This window comes from Crinia signifera, chromosome 2 (assembly GCF_055691185.1).
Source record: "Crinia signifera chromosome 2, ASM5569118v1, whole genome shotgun sequence".
Taxonomy (NCBI): Eukaryota; Metazoa; Chordata; class Amphibia; order Anura; family Myobatrachidae; genus Crinia; species Crinia signifera.
In genome coordinates this window covers 119,088,733-119,102,211 of record NC_139218.1, presented here as the reverse complement: position 1 = coordinate 119,102,211, position 13,479 = coordinate 119,088,733, and the positions used below count along the sequence as shown (strand labels likewise).

At 51.1% G+C, this 13,479-nt stretch overlaps 1 protein-coding gene across 1 annotated transcript in view; it reads right to left on the bottom strand.

Annotated features, from left to right (window-relative positions):
- The window catches only part of PHTF1 (putative homeodomain transcription factor 1), a 119,455-nt gene extending 113,829 nt beyond the window's left edge, over positions 1-5,626 (bottom strand). The window contains exon 1 of the mRNA XM_083172767.1: positions 5,328-5,626. The gene's annotated coding sequence lies outside the window, so the exon portion shown is untranslated. The remainder of the gene's footprint in view (positions 1-5,327) is intronic.
- Positions 5,627-13,479: the final 7,853 nt, after the last annotated feature.

Below are 13,479 nucleotides of genomic sequence, written 5' to 3'. Positions count from 1 at the left end.
AAATTGGAGTGAGCCTCCTTCCATTCTCGCTGCCATCTTCCTTGGGCCACTTGATGATTGAGCGTTGCTCCCCAGCCTATTTCGCTGGCGTCTGTGGTTAGCGTAACCTGCTGCTTCATCCCGAAGTATCTTCCTGCCACCAACCTGTCTTCTGCTGCCCACCAGTCCAAGTCTTGTCTGGCCTTTGTGGACAGGACTATTCTTTGGGACAAATCTTTCGGGTTTTTGTTCCACTGAAGAAGAAAGCAGCTTTGGAGTTTCCTCGTATGGAACCTTGCCCACGGAACCACCTCTATGGCTGCCGCCATTAGGCCTAGCACCTCCATGCAACCTCGTGAGGACACAACGCGTTTTCTTTGTAGACTTTTTACTTGCTGCACCAGCTTTCTTCTTCTGCCTTCTGTTAAGGAAATATTTAGATCTCTTGTATTGACAACTACCCCTAGGTATGTCAGTTCTTGGGTAGGAATCAATTGACTCTTTTTGTAATTTATCAGCCAACCGTGTTCTATCAGACACTGTACCACTCTGTCCGTATGCTCTTGCGCCTTCTCATCCGAATCTGCGACTATTAAGATGTCGTCGAGATAAGGAAATAACCTTATCCCGCTCTGTCTTAACGCTGCTATCACCACAACCAGAACCTTGGAGAATGTTCTCGGGGATGTAGCCAGACCGAAGGGAAGGGCGTTGAATTGATAACTTGTGCCCTTTAACCTGAACCTCAGATACTTTCGATGGCTTTTGCAGATCGGAACATGCAAATAGGCGTCTTTGAGATCTATTAATGTCATAAAATCTTTTTGACTTAAGTCTAGTATCACCGATCTGATACTTTCCATCTTGAAGGATTTGACCTCTATGAACTGATTGAGTCGTCTCAGATCTAGTATGGTCCGGAATCCTCCTGTTGCTTTCCTTACTATAAAGAAACGGGAAAACCATCCCCGAAATTCCTGATCCTCTGGAACAATGCTGACTACTTCTTGCTCCAGCATTTCTTGTAAACTTGCAAACAAGGCTTTTCTCTCCTCCCTGTCTTTGGGAATCGGAGACTGAACAAAAAATTCTCCGGGAATTTTTTTGAAGTCTACTTTGTACCCGGAGGATACAACTTCTTGGACCCACTTGTCTCCAGTGGTCCTGGACCAGGTGCTTGCAAATTTCAGCAGTCTGGCCCCTACTGTTTGTGACCTGACGTCACTGTGCCTCCTTCTTGGAGGAGAACTTATTCTCTCTATTTCTTTGGGCACGAAAATTGCCCCTTGAGATCCAGGATCCCCTCCTGTAGGGCCTTCCCAGTCTATATGCCCGTGACTCTCTGTAGTCTTGGGGCTGAAACCTTCCGAACTTGGCTGGAGGTGCTTTCCTGCCTCCCTTATCCTGAGGGAGCCAGACCGACTTCCCTCCTGAGATTTTAGCCACAAGTTCGCCCAACTGTTTGCCGAACAAATAGTCCCCTTGAAACGGCATGGACAGGAGCTTATTTTTTGACTGAGCGTCAGCCGCCCATGGTTTCAACCACAGGGCCCTCCTTGTCGCGGCTGTTGCTGCCCCTGCTCTGGCTGCCAGCCTCACCGCATCCATCGATGCTTCGCAAACAAATTCCACTGCCAGTTGTACATCTTGCACAATTTTTAACAACTCCGATCTTGCGAGGTGATCCAGAATATCCCCTTCCAGCTGCTGACACCAGCCTCTTATTATTCTGGATGTTACTGCCATAGCCGATGCTGCTTTCAGGGAAGCCCCTGAGATTAAGTGCTGCTTCCTTAGGCCCAACTCGATCTTCCGCTCCATAGGATCTTTAAAAGCGTTGGCCTCCTCAAGTGGCAGCGTAGTTTTCTTCGACAACCTTGCCACCGCAGCATCTATCTTTGGCGCTTCTTCCCATGAGAGCACTTGTGCCTTGTCAAAGGGATACATTTTATTAACCTTTCCTGGAATAGCCACTCTTTTGTCTGGCTGCTTCCATTCTTCGGTTATTATGTCCTTCAAAGTTTGCGACAAGGGAAATGTTTTGCTTTTCTGTTTCCTGTCTTTAAAAAGCATTTCCTGCAAGCTTAAATCCTCTTGCTTGTCTTCAATATTTAGTGCCTTATAAATACGGACCAGCAAGTTATCAACCATGTCGGCATTAAAGTCCGTGTCTGACCTATCCTGCCCTGGATCATCGTCCTCTTCGTCCTCCAAGTCACCACCAAGCATATTAGCACTGGTTGACTGCCCCGCTGAATCATCCACCTCTTCACTAAGCACATAACTTTTTCGTTTAATGGGTGCTTTACCCGAATCCTCTTTGGGCGCAAACGTGTCTGCCAACGCAGTTTTTAACATTTGAACCAGGCTCGCCATTTGAGCCGGGGGAAATAACTGAGACGTCTTACAGCCTTCACACACAGCTCCCGTGTGTTTTTCTGGCAGCGTCTTGTCACATGTTGTACACTTGCTCTGAGCCGGTTTCTTTTGTTTACTTTTTCCACCCTTATCCTTGCTAGATTCAGACCTACAATGACACCACAAACCAGTCACTAATCAACACTTCAAAACAACACCACGTGGACACCCTTGCACCAACACGCTGCTCACCCAGTTTTCATGCCAGACTGTCTGTCTTCCTCCATACTTGGTAGTGCGCTTCTAAAACACAGCCGCGTCTAAGTACCAGTAACAAACTTAAGACCATACAAGCACCATTTAAGAGACTCACCTCTCCAGCGTATAAGTGCCTTATAACGCGCCTCACCTCCTCAGAGTATCAAAGACCTCCGACCCGCGAGGCACCTGTCTCCACGCTGGTTCCCTTGAAACGCACAGCTGAATACCGGAAGTCGCGCCTAAATGACGCGCTGCCTATCCCTCTGTTCACAGAGGAAATACGTCACGCAGCGCACTACCCGGCGTCCGCCCCTAGCACAGAGCTGGGGCAGGAGAACATGTGCTCACACACAGCTCCAGGTTGGACGGAAAAAATGCTGCTTCTCCTGGACGCCGCCGCACAGCTACCCCATGGGGCCCGCATTCGGCACTCTGAGAGCTTATGCTCTCTAATCTCCCTGTATGAAGCCACAGCAGCTGCAGGGAGCGACAGTCTGCAGCGTGAGGTGAGCCGGTGTCCACACACATGCACTACCCGGAAAGGAAAAAAAGACACTGGTGTATGGAGGAGGAGCCTTCTTATAGGATCCAGAGGTCTTTTTTTCCTTTCCAGAAGCACTACCCAGCAGGGAGAAACCCATATATAATGGCTGCCATGGCGGAGGCAGAGGAAAAATGTATTTCAATTTAAAAAATTTAATGTAAATTCTCATATGCTCCCATACATTTCTTGATTTATGCTCACACCAGACAGATTGAACAGATTATTCTGTAGGTGTGTACCCAGCTTAAGTCAAACCATTCCTCCCGCACCACTTGGCACAGAATGAATGGGTAATGAAGACAGATTTGTACCCATCTGTACACTGTCCATCCTTTGTCCTCTCTTTAATACCCCTTTCACACCAGCCTAATTTCCCAGGAAAATTTGCCAGGATTTCAACCCTGCTATGGAGCTGGGTTGCTCCCGGGTTCAGCTGGGGGACCTGGCCGGTGTGAAAGGAGTAGGAGGTACTAACCTGGGTTGCCGGTCCATGGTACGGGTGGTCAGGCTGGCTATCCACACAGGCGGCAGGGCCAGATGACAGGACAGGTAGCGGATGAAGATGACGTAGCTCTCCAGCGCCCTCACTGCTACCAGAGAACTGCGTCATCTGCAACCGCCGTCTGACCTGTCATCTGCGCCCACCACCTGTGTGGATCACCGGCCTGCACCGAGGACCAGCAACCCAGGATGAGTACTGTTCACCGGCCTCTGACGCCATCCCAGCTCCTGCCTCCTCCCCACACCAGAAAATGCAGGGACTTTTCTGGTGTGAAAAGGGCCAACCTGGGAATGCCCGGCATGATCCCTGGGCCAACTTCCTGGGTGGATCTTTGCATTTTTTGGTGTGAACGGGGTAAAACTATACTTATTACATGGATTGTACATGCTCTGGACTGTATACACCTGCTGTGAGAACTTAAGCCCCATACACACTAGACTAGAAAGTAAAAGCTATCGCTCAGAAGAGCTCCAAAATAAATGTCCAGTGTGTCACTCAATATTGTTAAGGATACACACTCCCACGCATCATTAGCGACCCCCTCCGTCTACTGAACATGTAGGTTCAACTTTAACCAGTGCCCACGTCGACTGTGTCCACATTCGGGTCAAAAACCAGTGAAAAACCCCATGTCTGCCTTTTGACTGTCGACCTAGACCATGTCGACCTAATACTTGTGTCGACCAACTAGCTGTAGACCAAATGATCCCATTCCTTCATTTCTTACGTGCTTTGTTTTTTGTTACTTAACAGTTCCTGTCCTGCAGAATTTGTGACACATTATAAATACACTTTGATGATGAACTTATTTGTTGTTCTAGAAATTCCTTCCTTACAGGCAGCACATTGGTGTCACCCATATACTCAACCTAACATGGAGATTGGCAAAGTACACTTTGGCACCACAAACATGACAGTGGTGCGACGAGCACTTACTACCAATGACTTACATCTATATAAGTGCATATAAAAATATAAGTATATGAATCCTTAACCTATAAAAGGTTATACACATGTTACCAGTTTGTCAAGGCTATTGTACTGTATGCAAGTCAATGTACAGATTTGTAAACAGAAACAACTGAAAATGTTTCACTACATTTTATTTGTTTAACCTTTTGCATGTCAACATTGCTGTGACCGTTCCTCAAAATATCCGCCAGCGTCGCTGACCGCGACTGTTATTTTTTTGGGCACAATATTTAACGAAGCTTGGTAGTATTTGTATTTATTCCCACTAAAAAAAGTTGCGGTGAGCATTTTTAGCGTATATTTTGAGGATCACTCACAGCAATGGTGGCCCTCAAAGGGTTAAACCACTGACACATAACATTTAGAAAACAATGGCAATTTTCAGATGATTTGTTATTAGAGCTTAAAATCAAATACTTTCAATAAAAACTATAAAATCAACTAGATGAAACAAGTTTATTTAGATTTTTTACATTAAAATATGTCATAATATTTCACTATGAATACACAATTATTTTCACCTGAAAGCATTAATATACACTGTGTATAGAAAACGTGTCAATCTCCTGCTAGCTCTTTCAGCACATCAGTACAATAGACTGATGAAATCTGCAGGCATAGCTAATGAAGTGAGTGACAGTGGGAGAGATCTGCACAGTGACACTACAATTAGGAGAGTAATCCCTGAACAAATGCAATGTTGTTACTTACAGTTTGGTTTCCAGCTCTGCATTATTAGGCTCAGTGACTAAGCAACGAGCTGCAGGCTCTCTCCTCTGACTGCTAGGGGAACAGCTATGGCTCACTCATACGTACACACATACTGTATGCACTAGACCCAGGTGTCAGCAGGAGCAGATAAGCAGCAACCCCAAACCAGCTCACACACTTCCTTTTTCCGGGTCTGTGATGAAATCCATTGTAGCTACAGTACAGTGCATTTAAAGGGATAGTACATTTAACCTATGTACACACATAAAGATAAATACAAACACGTTATCTAGCTATAGAATTAATTTTATTAAGAGTACATATATTATTTGTCATTGTACACTTTTTTCCTTTTAAAAGGAGCAAGATTTTGGTACTGCTTTCCTAGCACGGCGCCCGTCTCATTGATTGTATGCCTTAAGTTTAAGGTACTTAAGGCATACAGTCAACGCGATGGACCCGATTTTTTAATCTCATGGATGTTATGCATCCATAAGATGCATGAGATCCATGAGATAAAAAATCGTAAGCCCCCAATAACCATTGTTAACGCCACCAGCACTATCAACGCCAACCCGAAGCGTGGTTAGCGCAGTGAGCCCGCAAGGGGCGGCGGTACGCGTCCTCCGACCTTTTCATACCTCTACTATCCATAGTATATGTGACACTCCAGAATGGGGAAGTGTCCCCTACTTCCTCCCCATTGCCCCGATACAAAGGGTTGCCCGGCAACCGACTACGGAACAGGAGAGAGAAGAGAGAGAGCCTGCCATTGGTGGCGCCGAGCAGGCGCCCACAGCGTGACCTGCAGGACAACCCCTCGAAGAGAACCCCCTTGGGATTGGGGGAGACAGCCGAGGCGCGAAGAGAGGAGGGCGGAACCGACCTGAGAGGGAGGAGGATCAGCGTGTGGCACGGGGAAGAAGAGGAAGGCAGCGTGGCGGAGGGCGGCCACAGGGAGACCCGAGAGGCAGCGTGCAGAGCGGCAGCAGCACCTGGTCTCAGCAGCGGCGGTGAGTAGCGGAGGGAGCAGATCTGGCAGCGCGTGTGACCCGCTGAAGCCCCGCCGCGTCATAGACCAGCGCCGGCTGGGCACACGGAGTGTCCCGGCACCCGACAGGAGACGCAGCGGTGATTGACGGCTGAGGCAGCCGGCGGCAAAGCTGAGCAGGGCGAGTGTGGCGCGACTGAGTGTGGCAACACTGCGCCTGCAGTGCCCACACTAGCGTGCCCCCCTGCAGAAGAGGGAACCAGCCAGCTTGAAGTGCCCAGCAGAGGACCCAGACAGCAGGGGCCGCACCTAACTGTAAGTGCTGCACCGCAGCCTAGACCCAGCCTGAACTCCCTGACCATACCTAGGAGCCCACCAACCGCCGCACTGGTAAGGGGAGAGGGAGAGCCGGACACCAGCCCGCACCTCATAATAGCCCTGACATCATACACCGGCCATCTGTAGCTGCTCTCTACAGAGGCACCCCCCTAGCCCAGAGTGGGCCAGAGAGACAGAGGTTGATCCCCCACACCTGGGTCAGGAGCCTTACCAGTAGCTCCCAACAGCCTTGCCCATTGACTCTGCTATCCCAGGGACACCAGTGCCTAACAGTCACCAAGGACTCTCCTGTACCTAAGTGTCCCAAGACTGCATAGTGTAGGTGTGGATGGACGGTCACAGAGGACTCCACTGTATATGCCTTATTAGGACCTGGCCCGTACACTGCCAGAGAGAAGTCCTCACAAGTTCAAGTGCATCCATTTTCTCCTAGGAGAATACAGCCATTATTTGAACCGGGACCCAACAGTGCCACCGTGTGGCCGAAAGTGGGAATTCCCCACCAGCTTCCCTAAAGAAATCCTAAAGCTTCTTGCCTTACTTGGAACATTTGCCTAATCCCAATTACCTTTTTTTTTTGGAAATATTGTTGACAGTCCACTGCGCAGTGTTAGACTGAGGCCCCCCACGGACCCCAAAGCCTGTGCACGGGCCTGCCGCAGCGGCAGCATTAGAGTAATAAGTCTGGGTACCCAGCATAAGGACATTGCTAGGAACCGCCCGGGACTATTGTGTTATTGTACTGTTATTTATATTGCGGTTATTTGAATGCATTGAGGTTTGCATTATTGCCGGCTAGTTGCCTTAACATTGAATTACTGCTATTGTGTTTAGATCGGCAGTTTGAGATATGACTGTCGCCAGTATCTGCTCGCCATAAACTGAGAGCGTCCAAAGTGCCTTTAATTGTAATAGCTCCTGTATGGTATTTACATTGTATTTCTTCACCTTTGTTTGCACTAATAAATATTCGTTGGACTGCATGCCCCGTCTCATCCCTGTGTCAGCTGCACCGGTGACCGGCCGACAGTGAGAAGATTCCAGTTACGAGGTAAAGGGTTACTGGCCGCCGCTTCCGTTTATCACACAGGAAAATCTTGGCGTCTACGAACAGGATCGACGGGATGTCGGAGTCTGGAACCCCCCCAGTACCAACACCGAGACGGAGACTACCCCCAATACCGCCAGAAGAAGAGGACCCACCGGGAGCAACGGCGGCACCGATTACAATGCCGTACTATTTTGGGGCCGCGTGGGTACCTACATACTCCGGAGACACACGCGCCCAAGGTACAAGCACCCTGAAAGAATTCAGAGACAGAATGGAGGTAACGTTCAAGTTGTATCGGCTGAGCGAAGACCAGAAGAAAGAGATCCTACTGGCACAATTGAAAGGCTCCGCGCGGAGAGAGGTCAAGGCATGGCCAGAAGGCGACAAAACGACTACGAAGAAAATATTCAAGAAACTCGCAGATATGTTCGACTCCAAAACAATACCGGTGGTGAAAAACAGGCTGTATTCCAGAAGACAGAAACACGGGGAGACGCTGCGCGACTTCGCGCTAGCCTTACAAGAAGCTATGAAGGCTGCGCAAGCGGTCGACCCCAGAGAGATACAGCAAGCCGACGAAATGCTCGTGGACCTCTTCATCGAAGGGGCGAGAGAAGAAGCCACACGTACTCAACTCCGCATGTGGCGGAAACAAAAAGAGGACTGTAGCTTCGCCGAGTTCAAAGAGTCGGCACTGAAGGTGCTAGGACAAAACCGAAATAAAGACTTCGAAGAAGACGTGACAACAGAAGACGACGACGCTGGAGATCGTCCCGAAGTCGTACCTTACAGAGCGGCGAAGAAGAAGGGGACAGTCCTCCAAGAGGTGCAAACTCCAACGGTACCCGACCCCCTTAGTGCCATCAGTGACAAGCTGACAGAGCTGACTCTAGGCCTGGCGCGAATGGGACAACGCTTAGATCAGAGTGAAGCACGACACAGGGACTGGCGTCCGCAACGAGAGAGGAGAGATCGGCCTCGGTGGAGTGTACCCAGAGAGTCGGGAAGACGCTCAACCGACCGATTCGATGAAGACGGAAGACCGATATGCCGAGGATGCCGTCAAAGCGGACATATTGAAAGGAACTGCCCACAGGGTGATTTAAACGAAGCACCCCCGAGGAGGAGGACCGACCCTCGGGAAGACAACCGCTACTAGGACTGTCACAACTGAAGGGCTGGATGAAGTCGTGTGGTGTGTAGCAACCGGAGACGGACCAGAGGAGGAAGGATTAAATCGTGCAGGTTTAATAATAGAATTCATAAATAGAACAATACACGCTTGAATACTTTGTTAAGTGGCAGTTTAGCAGTAATAAGAATTGAGCCGGCACGGCACTTTGTAAAGAAGAAAAAGTTCATTTAAACAATGACAGTTCAAGCACTGCGGACTGCAGGTTGGGGTCTTGGAAAATGAAGAAATCCGGAAAGAGAATGCACTTGATGGTAATGAGGGATCCTTGAAGACTGAAAGAAGATGGATGATGACAGAAGAATGGGAAGTTGCTTGGAAGCAGACGACTTGAAGAACTTAGGCCAGGAAGCTCAGGGATGCAGGCAGAGACCAGACTGTGGAGAGATCTGGCAGCGATGGGGTTAAGCTGAATCGAGACCAACACAGAGCACTGAAGCAAGGCACCAAGTCAGGAGAGGTGAGTCAGAGAGCCGGAGTCAGCTGGGAGCTGTGAACGCCTCTGGAGACTCTTTGTACTGACACTGAACAGGCCTAGGCAGATCCCCTATATCCCTAGAGGGCGGCTGCCATTGGCTGTCAGGTCAGTATGGGCGGAAACCTCAGACAAGGACCAATCTGCTATTTGCCCTTAATCAAGATGGCGGCACCGGCCTCCCGGCGCCCCTACAGCACATACCGCTACACTTGCTGGCGTCCCACGCTGCCTGCTGCCCACCAGACTGCCGCTGCCTGCTGCCGCTGACCTGGAGACCACTACACGCTAGCCGACGGCGGGCGCGAACGGGTGAGTAGTAAGCCCGCCGCGCACCGCCGCGGCTGCGTGTGACAGTCCACCGAAACAAGAATGGTGACCCCGCTTCGTGGGAGAATGCCCGCACGTGACAATTACCATCAATGGCGTGGCAGTGGAAGCACTCCTGGACACAGGCTCCCAAGTCTCCACCATTAAACTAGAAGAGTTTGACCGCCATTGGACACGGGAAGACATTGTCATGCCCCCCACGACGTGGCTTCACCTGTTAGCCAGTAATGGCCAGCCAATTAATTACCAGGGCTACTGGGAGGCAGACGTAAAAATCGGTCAAGCCACCTTGGAGAGACAAGGCTACTTGGTGACTACAACATCATGTGAGCACCTCCCCCCAGTAATCCTGGGAATGAACATTCTCAAACATTGCCCAGAAGAAATGGTGGAAGCCCTCCAGAGGGAAATGAAGAGAGCGGAACCCCGCGAGCAGAGGACTATGCAGCATACACTGCGGGTTCTGCAGGGTCAACAGAAGTTTGCGGACGCAAGAGGAGAAGTCGGCAAAGCCCGCGTCACCGATCGACAACCGGTCCTACTGCTGCCGAACTCTGAACATGTCATCTGGTGCAAGGCCAGGATTGGGCCAGGAGGAGGAGCGTATGACGCCGTTCTAGAGCCGTACGAACACGACAGCCAACCACCTTTCGCCGTAGCCCGAACATTGGCCCGAGTCCAGAATGGGAGAGTGCCAGTCCGGGTAGTCAACCCACACAACCACCCAGTCAGGTTGCATCGACATTGCCCTATCGCTAGAATCTTCCATGTCGACTTTCAAGACATCGTGGGGCATAATGTGACCTCTGCAACTGAACGCGTGGAGGAAGAAGAGGGGCCGGCGAATGCAGACGAGGGAAAGGCATGGTGGGAAGAGATCCAGATCGGAGGCCCGGAGACCACCAGACAAGAACAAGAGGGCATCCTCGAGGTAGTCCGGAGGAACGCGGTGGCGTTCAGCCAGAACCCATCTGACTTTGGAAGGGCCAGAGATGTGTGCCACCACATCCCCACGGGAACGAGTCACCCCATTAAGGAGAGGCATCGGCCTATCCCTCCTGCCATGTACCAGCCAGTGCGGAAGATGATCGATGAAATGCGAGAAGCTGGGGTAGTGCGTGAAAGCCACAGTCCATGGGCCTCTCCGATAGTCATCGTAAAGAAGAAGGATGGCAGCCTGCGATTTTGCGTTGACTATCGCAAGCTCAATGCGGTGACACACAAGGACGCCTACCCTCTGCCCCGCATAGAGGAGTCCTTAACGGCATTGAAGACAGCCGCCTTCTTTTCCACGCTGGACCTCATGAGCGGGTACTGGCAAGTCCCCATGGCCCCCGAAGATATACCAAAGACCGCGTTCACAACGCCAATGGGGCTGTTCGAGTTTGAGAGGATGCCTTTCGGGTTATGTAACGCACCCACAACATTCCAGAGATTGATGGAACACTGCCTCGGACACCACAATTTCGAGATGATCCTGTTGTACCTGGACGATGTCATCATCTTCTCCCGAACGTATGAAGAACATCTCAAGCACTTGGAGGAAGTGTTCCGGTTGCTCGCCAAATCTGGGCTGAAGCTCAAGCCAGCGAAGTGCCATCTCCTCAAACCCGAAGTGGCTTATCTGGGACACATCGTTGGTGCCCAAGGTGTCCGACCAGACCCGGAAAAGATTGAAGTTGTCCACAATTGGCCAGTACCCCGCACCGTGCGGGAAGTGAGAAGTTTCCTGGGGTTCGCCGGCTATTACCGCCGATTTGTAGAAGGGTTTGCCAGCCTCTCAGCTCCGCTCCATGAGCTACTGAGAGGGAAGTCCGGCCAGGAGAGAAAGGGGCCCACCCCAGTGGACTGGAAGGAAGAACAGCAGCGGGCATTCGACCAACTGAAAGCTTCATTGACGAGTGCACCTCTGTTGGCCTATCCGGATTACGAGCAACCCTTTCTTGTGTACACCGACGCCAGCCACCAAGGGCTAGGAGCAGTCCTGTCTCAAGTACAAGACGGCAAGGAACGAGTGATCGCATACGCCAGTAGGGGGCTCCGCAAAACTGAGCGCAACTGCGAAAACTACAGTACCTTCCGGCTGGAGCTGCTTGCCCTCATCTGGGCGGTCACAGAAAAATTTAAAAACTATCTGGCAGCAACCCCCTTCGTAATCAAGACAGACAATAACCCCTTGGCGCACTTGAACACCGCACAATTAGGGGCTATGGAGCAACGCTGGGTATCCCGTCTTGCTAACTTCAGATACACGGTAGCGTATAGGAGCGGCAAGGAGAATGGGAACGCCGATGCCCTGTCCCGCCTTCCAGTTAGCGACGTGCCCGAGGAAAGCAGAGACGTGGCCGAAGAACTTGAGACCCCCCTGTTCCAGACCATGATCTACTCAGAGCCCTTGTCAGTCGCCACAAACAGCCACCATGACCCGCCAGCTTTTGAGACGCCCGAAGTTGATTGGCCAGAAGTACAGCGCAAGAGCCCTGTGATCCGAGATCTTGTCCGATTGCTCCGACAGCGTCGTGGATTGTCCAGAGAACAGAGACTGACGGCTGACCCGGAACTGGTGAAGTTGGTGCGGCATCGAGAACGGTTCCAGGAACGCAGGGGCTTGCTCGTACGTGTAAGCCTTCATCCAGGGACCCAACAGACAATCACCCAGATAGTGGTCCCGAGACAGCAGGCTCCGAAGATCTTACAGGCCTACCACCACGACTCCGGACACTTCGGCACCCAGAAAACTGAGGCGGTGTTGAGGACCAGATTCTTTTGGATCGGGATGAGAGAAGATGTAGAGCGGTGGTGCCGCGAATGTGTCCCCTGTAATCTCAAAAGACACCCCGCCGCTGGAGAAAAAGATCCCCTGCACCCCATCAAAAGCAGTTACCCGCTAGAACTGATGGCGCTCGACCACGTCAAGCTGGAGCCCAGTGCGAGTGGACACGTGTACGCCCTGACCATGACCGATCATTACACGAAGTTCCTCGTAGTGGTCCCGGTCCGAGACTTGACCGCGAAGACAACCGCTGAGATGTTCTGGAAACACTTTGTACAGCCGTATGGATACCCAGAGAGAGTCCTGACCGATCAAGGGCCCGCCTTCAACTCCCAGCTGTTTCGCGAACTCTGCTCCACATACGGCTGCAAGAAGGTACAAACTACGGCATACCACCCACAGGGGAACGGCCAATGTGAGAGGGCCAACAGAACCATCCTAGGCATGCTCCGAAGCCTGTCCACAGAACAGCGTACTCACTGGCCACGTCTCTTGGCCGAACTCACATACCTCTACAACAACGTAGAGCACTGTTCTACGGGATTCACTCCCTATTACCTCCTGTTTGGCCGACACGGGAAGCTGCCTAGAGATATGGACCTGTCACCTGTTGGGACCCGCTGCCCCCAAGCACAGCAGGATTGGGTCCGGGACCACCAACAGAGAATGGAAGATGCTAGAGGGATTGTACAGCGGCAGATGGAGGCCGCCCACCTCAGACAAAAGAACGACTATGATGCTGGAGCCCGGCCAACACGGCTCCAGGTCGGAGATAAAGTTTGAAAGAGGAAGCACCATCGCTCCAGTAAACTAGATATCATGTGGGAACCTGCCCCGTACACAGTACTCCGCATCCCTGACAGTGATGTGTACACTTACCAAATTCAGCGCGGTCCTTAAGGGCCTGTCCTCACAGTGTCTCGGAATCAATTGAAGCTGTGCATCAGAGAACCCCCGTCAGCTAGAGAAGACTCTTCCGACGAAGAACCTATTGGCCCTGC